The following is a 10,730-nucleotide window of genomic DNA, read 5'->3' as shown; positions in this document are numbered from 1 at the left end:
GACTAGTTTTGTAGGAGGGGGGTGGGGGTGAATCAACTTAAGATTGGGCTTGAAGTAGATCATTAGTATGAAGGACATGGTCTGACAGACCATGTTGACGTGGAAGAAGGGTTATTTTTTAACATTCTTTAAAATTACTATAGCCATAACAAAATTACACCATTATTACATCATGTCGGAAGGTGACCCTCTATGTTAATTTGAAGACAAAATCATCACCCGGCATTTGACGATTCTACAAATAAACTCTGTCATAACCTAACGAATTTTCTTCTCTAATTTTTTTTTTAATGGAACTGATTGTTTGTGTAGTGTTATTTTGTCTCTCTTTTTAGTTTATATTATGTAAACGATATGGGTCTACTCATGGACCCTGGATTTTTTAATGCAAAGAGAGAGAATGAGAGAGACAGAGAGACAGGAAGGGAGAAAGAGAAAGAGAAAGAGAGAGATATAGATAGAGAGTGAGAGAGAGAGAGAGAGAGAGAGAGAGAAAAGGGTGACTTTGCCTTGAAATCCCATATATCTATATCCGATCCCCATTAGTCATACCATGATATACGGACTGTCACACTCTTAGTTTCATGTCACAATATCGTAGAAGAATAGGGACTTTTAGATTTGCGTGGACTGATACGTGTGACGTCCATTCAAGGCAGTGCATTAAAAGGACGTCGATCGTAGCAATTCACGTTGTCGTTGTGCACATATAAAAGTCCCTACTAAGATATTTCATACGGCCTTAAGGACCTTTAGCTATCAGAATGTGCTTGTTTGCCCTAAAGTTGGTGGCGATTGTGACAACTAGGACTATCACCAAGATCATTAGAATTTTAGAAAAAGGCATAAACATGTATTTGGAATTTAGAAAGTTAAAAAGACATTGAAAACAGGTCTGTATTTGTATGTTTTGTTTTATTTCCACTTTTTCATATCAATACAACAAAACATCATACAAATAAATATAATGAATAATATGTAGGTTTGACAAAATATGTTTCTAGTTAAAATACAAGCAAAAAACAATATATTGATTGGTGCCAAGCCATCATGAAAACATAATCTGCATAAAAATAAGAAATAAGGGGGAGAATGCATATCTTATGTATGTTTAGCAAGTGTCTTGCAAAGGAAAAAGCAGGAGACCACAATGTCGTAAGCGTAAATGCTTGATGATGACCGTGGCCTCGGCCGAGTTAGCAAAATAAAGAACGACCCTTGTACTTAAAGCTTCTCTCTTGATAAGAACTGCAAGTTATTACATGTGTCAGTCGTGTTAAACAATTGCTGTTGCTATGGAAAGAGTGAGCACAAACTTGATATTTGTAGAAAAATAACCTGAAACTAATAAATATATTGTTACACAAATGTGTGCATAATCTTAAATGATGATTTTCTGTTCCCTAGGACCCTCAGCTATCGCCATCTGTTTGTTTGTCATAACGTAGGGGTGACGTGACTGTAATTAGGCCGTTATCATAACAGATCAAACAATATGTTAATTGTATAAAATACTATAATTATTTTTTTCAACAACATCTATGACATTAAATTACAAAGTAAACATCAGAAGTGAATCCTACTCCTTTCAGAAGCTGAAATACACCTATCATGCATCTTCATGGAACATTGGGCTCAAATGTTCATGCAATTAAGCAAATCGCCCAACATTACTCGCTCATTGAAATTGGTCTCTAACGACATGAGATCACGAATCATCCCCATGATCCTCAACAACATCAAATCTACAATGAAAATACCCTGTTCAGGTTGATTACCGGGGATTTTGGGGGAACCGATTCGATCAAGATGATATTCGATACATTACCAGAGCCAAAATGCCGTATCCTCGCCCAGTTATATAACTAGAGCACACCAATTACACAACAAAAGAATACATATCTCTCGCTCAGTGAGTCGGTCCTGATGGGCAATTTTTCAATTTAAATTTCAATTTATTCAACCATTTAGCAAATTCCGAGCAAATTCCGATTACAATAGGAACGTTATGAACATTTTGAGTTGCGATCAATCAAACACCAATTGGCGACAATGTGACGAATCTTTTAAGCCTCCCTCCAATATGTTCTTTACATACAATTTAATTAAGCTTTCTTTTAATTGTTATTGATAACGGAATAGACTTTTTTCATATATGGGTTGAACATGAACATAATTATTTGCAATAACTATATTTAGCATGCATGTATGAAACTTTTCTGGAGGGAAATAAAAAATGTCTCAACTTTTAGTAAATAAATAAATAATAATGGGTTCTTGTATAGCGCCCATGTCAGTCAGATTTAACCCTCCTGGCGCTCCCGATTATTAGTACAGAGCAAATAGGAAGGGTGATTGCAATGATTTTCATGATCAAAATGAATGTTTGAGTAAATCCTTTTTAAGTAAAATCACAAGTAATGTTGGCATTGTATTATCAGAGTTAGATGTGAGGAACATCTTAAGAACAGTAAAGGTAAACAAGGCCACTGGACCTGATGGCATCTCAAATCGGGTTCTTAAGACTTGTTATCAACAATAATCTCCTACTTTTACGAGATTATATCAGTTAACTTTGGATCTAGGTGTTATACCACAAATATGGAAAACATCTTCGATTATACCAGTTCCAAAAGGGAATAAGAAAGGTAGTAGCACATATCTGAATGCCTTCCGCCCTGTAGCACTCACATCTAATGTCATGAAATGTTTGGAAAGGTTGATTTTTAAACATCTATTGAGTCAAGCTGGCTCATTTATTGACCCCTTTCAATTTGCTTATAGACAGAATAGGGGAGTTGAGGACGCTTTTCTTGTCCTTCTTCATGGAATATATAGTCATTTAGATATCCCCAAATCATATGTAAGATGTGCCTTCATTGACTTCTCTAGTGCTTTTAATACCATAACTCCTCACCTTTTAATAAAAAAACTGATAGAAATGGAGGTTGATGTTAAAATAGTATTCTGGATTCATAACTTTCTAACAAATAGACAACAATCAGTAAGACTTGGAAATATTAAATCACCTGCTTTAAATTTGGTTACCAATACAGGAGCTCCACAAGGGTGTGTACGTCCTTTCTCCCCTGTTATTTTCACTGTATACCAGTGATTGCATTAGTACCAGTCAAAATTGTTCATTTATAAAGTATGCTGATGACACTGCTATCACAGGTTTCATTAAGGGAGGAAATAGTGAGAATGAGTATTTTTGTCAAGTTAATCAGTTTGTTGAATGGTGCGATCGATACAACCTATATTTGAATGTTCAAAAAACCAAAGAGATTATTATAGACTTTCGACGTGGTGACGCTAATCACATCCCTTTGTATATTCACGAACAGGCAATCGAACACGTACATGAATATAAGTATCTTGGTACCTTGATTGACAAACGCTGTACACAGTAGAGCTAATCAACGGATGTTTTTTCTAAGGAAGCTCAACAAATTTAACGTTGACAGGACGATCTTGCATCTTCTCTATTAGTCTATCATTCAAAGTGTTCTTCTATTCAATCTCATTTGTTTTTATGGAAATCTCACACTAGCAGACAAAACTAAACTCGAACGTCCTCTGAAAATTGATCAACGTATTTTCGGCATTGAATTACCATCCCTATCAGTTTTGTTTGAAGATCGCTTATTGACTAAAATAACTTCTAGTATGAAAGACCCATCACATCCACTATTTTCTTGTTTTACTTTTAACCGCTCAGGAATCCGCCTGCGTGTACCAATTACCCGTAGAGCCAGATACAGAAATTCTTTTATTCCAATTTCCTTGCACATCTATAATGCACAAATAACACGCAATTCTCAGCTTTAAGCGAAATAATAGCGATTTTGATTATTGTTAACTTTTTCTCTACCCACCCAGTAAATAAACTTGTAGGGATTGGGTTGGAAAGTTTTCCACCTTATCACCTTGTGGGTCAAAAACATCCGTTGTTTAGCTCTGCCGCTGATCTTTTTGTATTTTTCTATCATGCATTATAATCTGATTGGAAATTATGCCATCTCTCCTTCGCTATCTCTCCCCTTTCCCTTTGGACCCTTACCAACTCTCCCTATATTTCACTCTTTTATCAGTCCTTCGAGCTTTAGCTCTCTTTTCCTTCTTTTTCTGCTCGTATTTCGATTGTGATGCTGCTCCTATTCTACCTTCATATTCACATCTATATTCATACCTGAATGTATTCACGATGTGATTCAGAATTGTATTTATTTAAAATTCTCGCTATGTATAAGTCATATAACTGTCTTGTCATGTTTTGTGCTGAAAGCCGGAGCACCGTACCTGCTCATAGACTTTTTCTTATAGAGTCTTGACGCCCCTCTGGCTTTCAGCACACGACACCATGTCCTTATCTTATGTTTTATGTATTACATGTTACAATGGAAAACAAATTTCTGTATTATATTATGGACAATAAAATCTTGAAGCTTGAATCTTGAATCTTAATTGCAGGACACATCGCAAAGTTGCCAAACAGTGTTTGCTTGAGCGCAAAAAAAGAAGAAGAATCATAACTGTCTTATTTTCAATCGAAATTCGCTCAAACACTTACCTGCCCCTCTCATTTGGCAGTCTACTCAAGACAAGGAGGGGGGGGGGGGGGGGGGGGGGGGTGGTGGGGTAAGTTAAAGTGTTGTATTCGAATGCTTCCACAAACAAAGTACAAATTTATAACAACGTTTTTACGCTCAAATATGGGAACCCCCTAATCTAAATATCTTATTCAAGTGGATTTTGCCAGTTTATATAGTCGTTTACAAACCATTTCTTTCCATTCTACTACCATCACAACCAATACTACCAATATTAGTTCAAATCCTTATTATCTATATTACTGGATGTAGTGCTTCTTCTACCACTGTAGTGCCAAAGTAATACAAAAGCAACAATATGAATGGTGAGGATGGTGATAATAAGGATATTTATGATTATGGTAATAATAACGTAAACAAAAATGACGATGATGATGATGATGATGATGATGATAATAATAATAGTTTTTAAAATAATACTAATGAAAAAAACAATGATCGACGGCGAAAAGAATAGTAATAATAATAACAATACATAGGGTATACCGGTACTATAGTACCACCATTAATTTTTTACCACAACAACTAGCATATACATGTATGCACTTTTAGGTAGTGTTGTTGTAATTTCACTTTGACCATGAATTTTGAAATTATCTCTAATTGACAATGTTCAGTAATTTCGTAGTTCTTCCAAACCAAATATATTACGGAAAAATTACATAGTTACGAAATGAGTCTTTGCACGTTTGTGAAAGATGTCCATGTTTGCAAAGCTTCCGCCTCCCTCCCCCACCCCCCTCCGAAATCAAATCTTTCGATTGGAACGGAAGAGTAGTAGAGTGAGCTATAGAGAACATGGGGAAAGGCAAAAAGGCACGTTCGCCGTAACATACAGGCATGTCATTGCGCGGGTCAAGTAGATGCGTAGATAATATACGATTTGATACATGTCTTGTTGCTAAAGATGTCAGTAGTAATACTACTAGGCCTATACTACTTCTACTAATATATACTACTATTATTACTACTACATGTACTACTTCCACTACTACTATCGGTCCTACTAATATTTGACTCAACACGTATGTGAACAATTAATCCATGCATTAATCTCATCTAGGTTAGGTTTTTTTGTAATTCTATTCTATTTGGACTCACCAGACAGTGGCAAGACAGACTGTATTCACTCCAAATTCCAGTGCAAGATTCTTTACTTTCACAACCAGGAATGTCCTCTATTACGCCTTTATAACGCTTATTATTAATTCATTTTTTGATGATACATTATTAAGCTTGTATCAGCAGCAAACAACGAATACAAAAATAATGCTGACGAATTTATAATGTCATTAATATAGACAAGAAATAGGAGGGGACCCAAGACAGAGCCTTGTGGCACATCACATTTAATATTTTGCAATTGAGATTTGACACCATTGGCCACCACATATTGTTGCCTATTGAAACCAATTCAAGGCTATTCCTCTTACATCATATAGCGATATTGTATTGAGGAGTATTTAGTGATAAATGGTGTCAAATGCTTCTGACAGGTATACAAATATACCAAGACTAAAATTCAAGATTTTTCTGAATGATATCAGTTAAATTAAAAACACTCATACCAGTAGAAGAGGTTTTGCGAAACCCGAACTGCTCTGCTATCAAATTTTTTTTCTTCAAAACGTCTTACTCATTTTCATTTGCCTTCATCCATTTTTGTTCACATTTATGATTCTGACTTATGTTCTACATGTATTATAATATGGAAGCTGATAATTTTTAAAACGCCGATGAATGTATTTTTGTTATTTCCTTGTTGACATAAAGGAGCAATAACGGTTTTAAATTATGAAAATAAAAGTTCCATAAAGGTATAACCTTTTACAGAAATATTGACACTCGGGGTAAACAATTAAGTTAATTAAAAGGAATGGTACCACTGTGGACATTAAAGCATGCCAACATCATTAAGGTGTATCTTGCTAGATTTCTATTACAGTTTAGTTTGTTTTAAAAATATAAACGTGACATTCCGAACGCTCCATTTGGCAGGAAAGAAGAGTAAATAATGGTAATGTGTATTATGATATTGTAATTATGCATGCCTGAATTATTCATGACAGTTTACTCTCTGGAACAAAAATTTATCTTGTTAAAAATAGTTATACAATCGTTCATGAATAATCTTTTTCAGTAATTTGGAAAACAATATGGTAGCAGAGCAACCGGTCTGTAATTTTCAATATTCCTTTTGTCATTTTTCGTGAAAACTGGCACTATCATGGCACCTTTTAAGTTATCTGGTACCTAACCTGAAGCATATCAGTTTTCTGCTTATCAGTTAGTAGTAATGGTACATGTTGAAAATACATATTTGCCGGGAAAGAATACATTTTCTGTCTCCCTAACTAGTTGTTTGTATATGCTTCCATGCCTCTCTCATATTTCCTTTCATTCTCTGAAACATAATACAAATCTTTCTTTTTTAGACAGACGAATAATATTAACCAAATGGATCTTTTTTTTTATCGATATAAGTTTGTTTATGACTTTCATTACTACTGTTCAAAGATTTATATTATTGTTTTGTTTCTTCTTTATCGACTTCAACATACCATTATTAATACATGGCTTTTTACTCTTACGTCTCACTGAAAAATAAATATAAGGGAAACATGAATCATGTAATTCAAAGGGTAAAAACATAGTTCGGTTTCTACAGTTCCATACACCTGATTCCAGTTAGCTAACTGCAATCCTAGTTTGAAGTGACCTTTTCTTTTATCAATTATTAACCTCCTCTGTTCAGATATATTTTTATCTATAAAATCAACACTCTTTCCAAGATTAATACAAAATAGAGTAAAATGATCACAGAGGTCTGAACAAATAAGACCACAATCTAAATCAGCTTGGATACAATTTGTAAAAATGTTATCAATCAAAGTAGCTGTGTTCTGTGTAATACGGTTAGGTTTCGTGATAACTGGAAGCAATCTATTCATCTTACTGGTGATTACAACATAAATTCATGAAATTAAGTAATTGATAACAAGGTCAAAAATTGTTTTTCTCTTTCTGTCTCTCTCTTACACTCTTTCTCTGTCTCTCCCTTTCTCACACTTCTCTCTCACTTCAAGCTTACAAAGTCCAGGAGAGGATGTGATAACAAAAATGATACTAGTTCATTCGCACCACTAACAAAAGCCATTCCCACAAGTTACATCACTATCAGTACGGGTTGGAAAATCTTCGTATCTTTTCTTTCTTCTCGCGCATGTACCCTTCTCTCGAGATTCATAACTACACACTTCGCTCTTTTTTTTCTTCTTCTTTTTCTTCCTTCTAGTTCTTAGCTTTAAGTGGAAAGGCAATTCAGAAATGTACAAAATTCCTGCATGTACATAAAAAGCAATTCAAAGAGAAAGAGAGAGAGAGAGAGAGGAAGAGAGAGAAAAAAAAACGAAAAAATAAATGATAAGTAAAATAAAGAGGCAATAGTTTGTACATCAACGATGACTGTACATCAGTGAAGCAAAACCCCCTCTAGCACCATGTCGGGTCAGCTGTTTGTTCCTGTAACTTGCTGTGCTGCTGGTTCTCAAACCTGAGTCCTCGGTCTGCAAAGCTGAAACTATGTATTGGGTTACGCCATGTTGTCAAGTTGACCTATATATGGCGCTGTGCAATAAACTGAATGTTAGGCCAGAAAGTTTGTATGAAATCAATTATAAACATGATACGCCATAATCATGAAAACAAGGACCGAAACAAATGTAGTCATATTTTCCCAGTTCTCTCTTTAATATGTCTTCATTCTCATAGAATTCTTGTTTTGTTTTTTCTCTCTTGACACTGTTACATTCATAATGCATTCACATTACTTGTGTAGCATCCCATCAAATGTGAATGCATTCACGTTACTTGTGTAGCATCCCATATTATCATGCCATCAAATGTGAATGCATTGCGTTCATAATGCATTCACATTACTTATGTAGCATCTCATATTATATCATGCCATCAAATGTGAATGCATTCACATTACTTGTGTAGCATCCCATATTATCATGCCATCAAATGTGAATGCATTCACATTACTTGTGTAGCATCCCATATTATCATCATGCCATCAAATGTGAATGCATCACATTACTTGTGTAGCATCCCATATTATCATCATGCCATCAAATGTGAATGCATCACATTTATAATGCATTCACATTACTTATGTAGCATCTCATACCATCAACTTATAGAGTCCTCTTAATATAGCATGCTAAAAAAAATGACACCATTTCACTACAATGCATTAATAAAGAATACATAGAGATAAATAGAACATATCAATCATATGTCATTGAATAATTTAAAATTCTATCGGTCCGTCCAGTCTCCAAAAACAATCCATTTTCCACAAAGATTCAGAAGGGGAGAGCCAATGATAATAATGACAATATTCCGTTCATGTTTAGTGCTTATCAAAGAAGGATCCGTACAACGTTGTCTTTATGCACTCAAATATACTCAGCATCAATAAATTGTTATTTACCGGTAGTCAAAATATAAGACAAAAAGGTATTTAAATGCAAATTGATCTTTAAGATAAAATATTGGTTAGTATTGATCTTACAAAGAAATACAGAAATAATTTGCTTTATGAAGCAAACATAAGCCATTGGTTATTCCAAAATTTAGTTGGGCTTAAAGCGTACCTTCACTTTTCGCAGATAATCTTATGACAAATGACACCCAAAGTAAGTTTCACAGCAGCTTTCGAATGACATACCTTATGTCCATTCCTAATAAGATTGAAATATCAAATTTCTAAAATAAAAATTTAACATTTCATTAAAACCCCAAGAGCCACACCACTAGCTAAATGTTATAAATGTGATTCTATTTCCTGATACATAGGGATATGTTATAATTGGAAAAAATACTATATTTCCTTAAAATAGACCACTTTGCAGTAGTTTCCAGACACATCCTCCCACTAGTTAAAAAGGAGAAAAGTCTTGCAAGAAGAACACAGCCGGTATAGTCTAAGGCCAAGAGGGCGCTAGTCAAACTGCACTCCATAATGTAACAATCATATAGCCTTTGTTCGCAATTTGATGACTAACAAGATAGGATGTAGGGGGCATTTGGTTTTGAGAGTTGACTAAAACTGCAACAAAACAATAGCAACATTTTGCATTCATACAAGTCCAATGCACGTTATTGCAAAATAAGAAAGGGACAAGATTAACTAGTATGCTTTCAAAGAACACAACCAATCATAATATATAACTTTTTTCAGTTCAGCACAAGAGCATTTACATAGCTAACACCCTTTCTGCTATGAGCCAATAAGACATAGTAATACTGCAGTTCTTGAGCTTCTATGTGTTTATCCTCTTTACACTTACATAGCATATTACTTTATGCAGGGATGCCAGTTAGAACTTATCAGAGGGCCTGAAAATCACCTACAATGAGCTTAACTATGGTCTGAAAGAAAGAAAGAAAAAATTGCCAGGGCCTGAATTCAAGCTTTTGCATGAAAACTGGTATCCTTGTTTATGTACTTCAATCATTGGGTTCAAAATCCTCCAGAAGGTTAAGTTGAATAGTGGATCTAGAATTTAAATTTAGACAATGAACATGTGCCCTTTTGTCACTGCATTCATGAATATGAGATCAAGAAGGGCACAATCTCCACCACTCCTGAACATGAAACCTTAATGAGTTATTTGAATTGCCTACTAAATCCTAGGGTTATATAAGATCTAACAGGAAATAGCAAAGGCACAGAAAAATATAATTCATTCTTTTCTGGTAACATCACACGTTTTAAAATGGCCACCACAAAGATGGATGAAATGTTTGATATGACACACCTAAACCTCTTCTTCCCAATCCCCCCCCCCCAAAAAAAAAAAATACAACTAAATTTGATACATACTGTCAGTAAATCTATGTTCCTGTATTACAATTAAATCAAAAATCATGTCTCTATTATCAATTTCTCCTTCATAAAGAGACAATCCTTATAGTATATTCCTTAAAGCGGGACTGCACTACGTGTAGCTACTTGCACTCTCTTTATAGCAAACATTGCCTAATCTGTACCCGTTGGTCCCCCATTTCTTGTGTTAACTGAGAGCTGATTTGATGAGATAACCACCA

The sequence above is a fragment of the Strongylocentrotus purpuratus genome, unplaced genomic scaffold, assembly GCF_000002235.5.
Source record: "Strongylocentrotus purpuratus isolate Spur 01 unplaced genomic scaffold, Spur_5.0 spur5_scaffold_20, whole genome shotgun sequence".
NCBI lineage: Eukaryota > Metazoa > Echinodermata > Echinoidea > Camarodonta > Strongylocentrotidae > Strongylocentrotus > Strongylocentrotus purpuratus.
Note: the sequence above shows the minus strand (reverse complement) of the source record.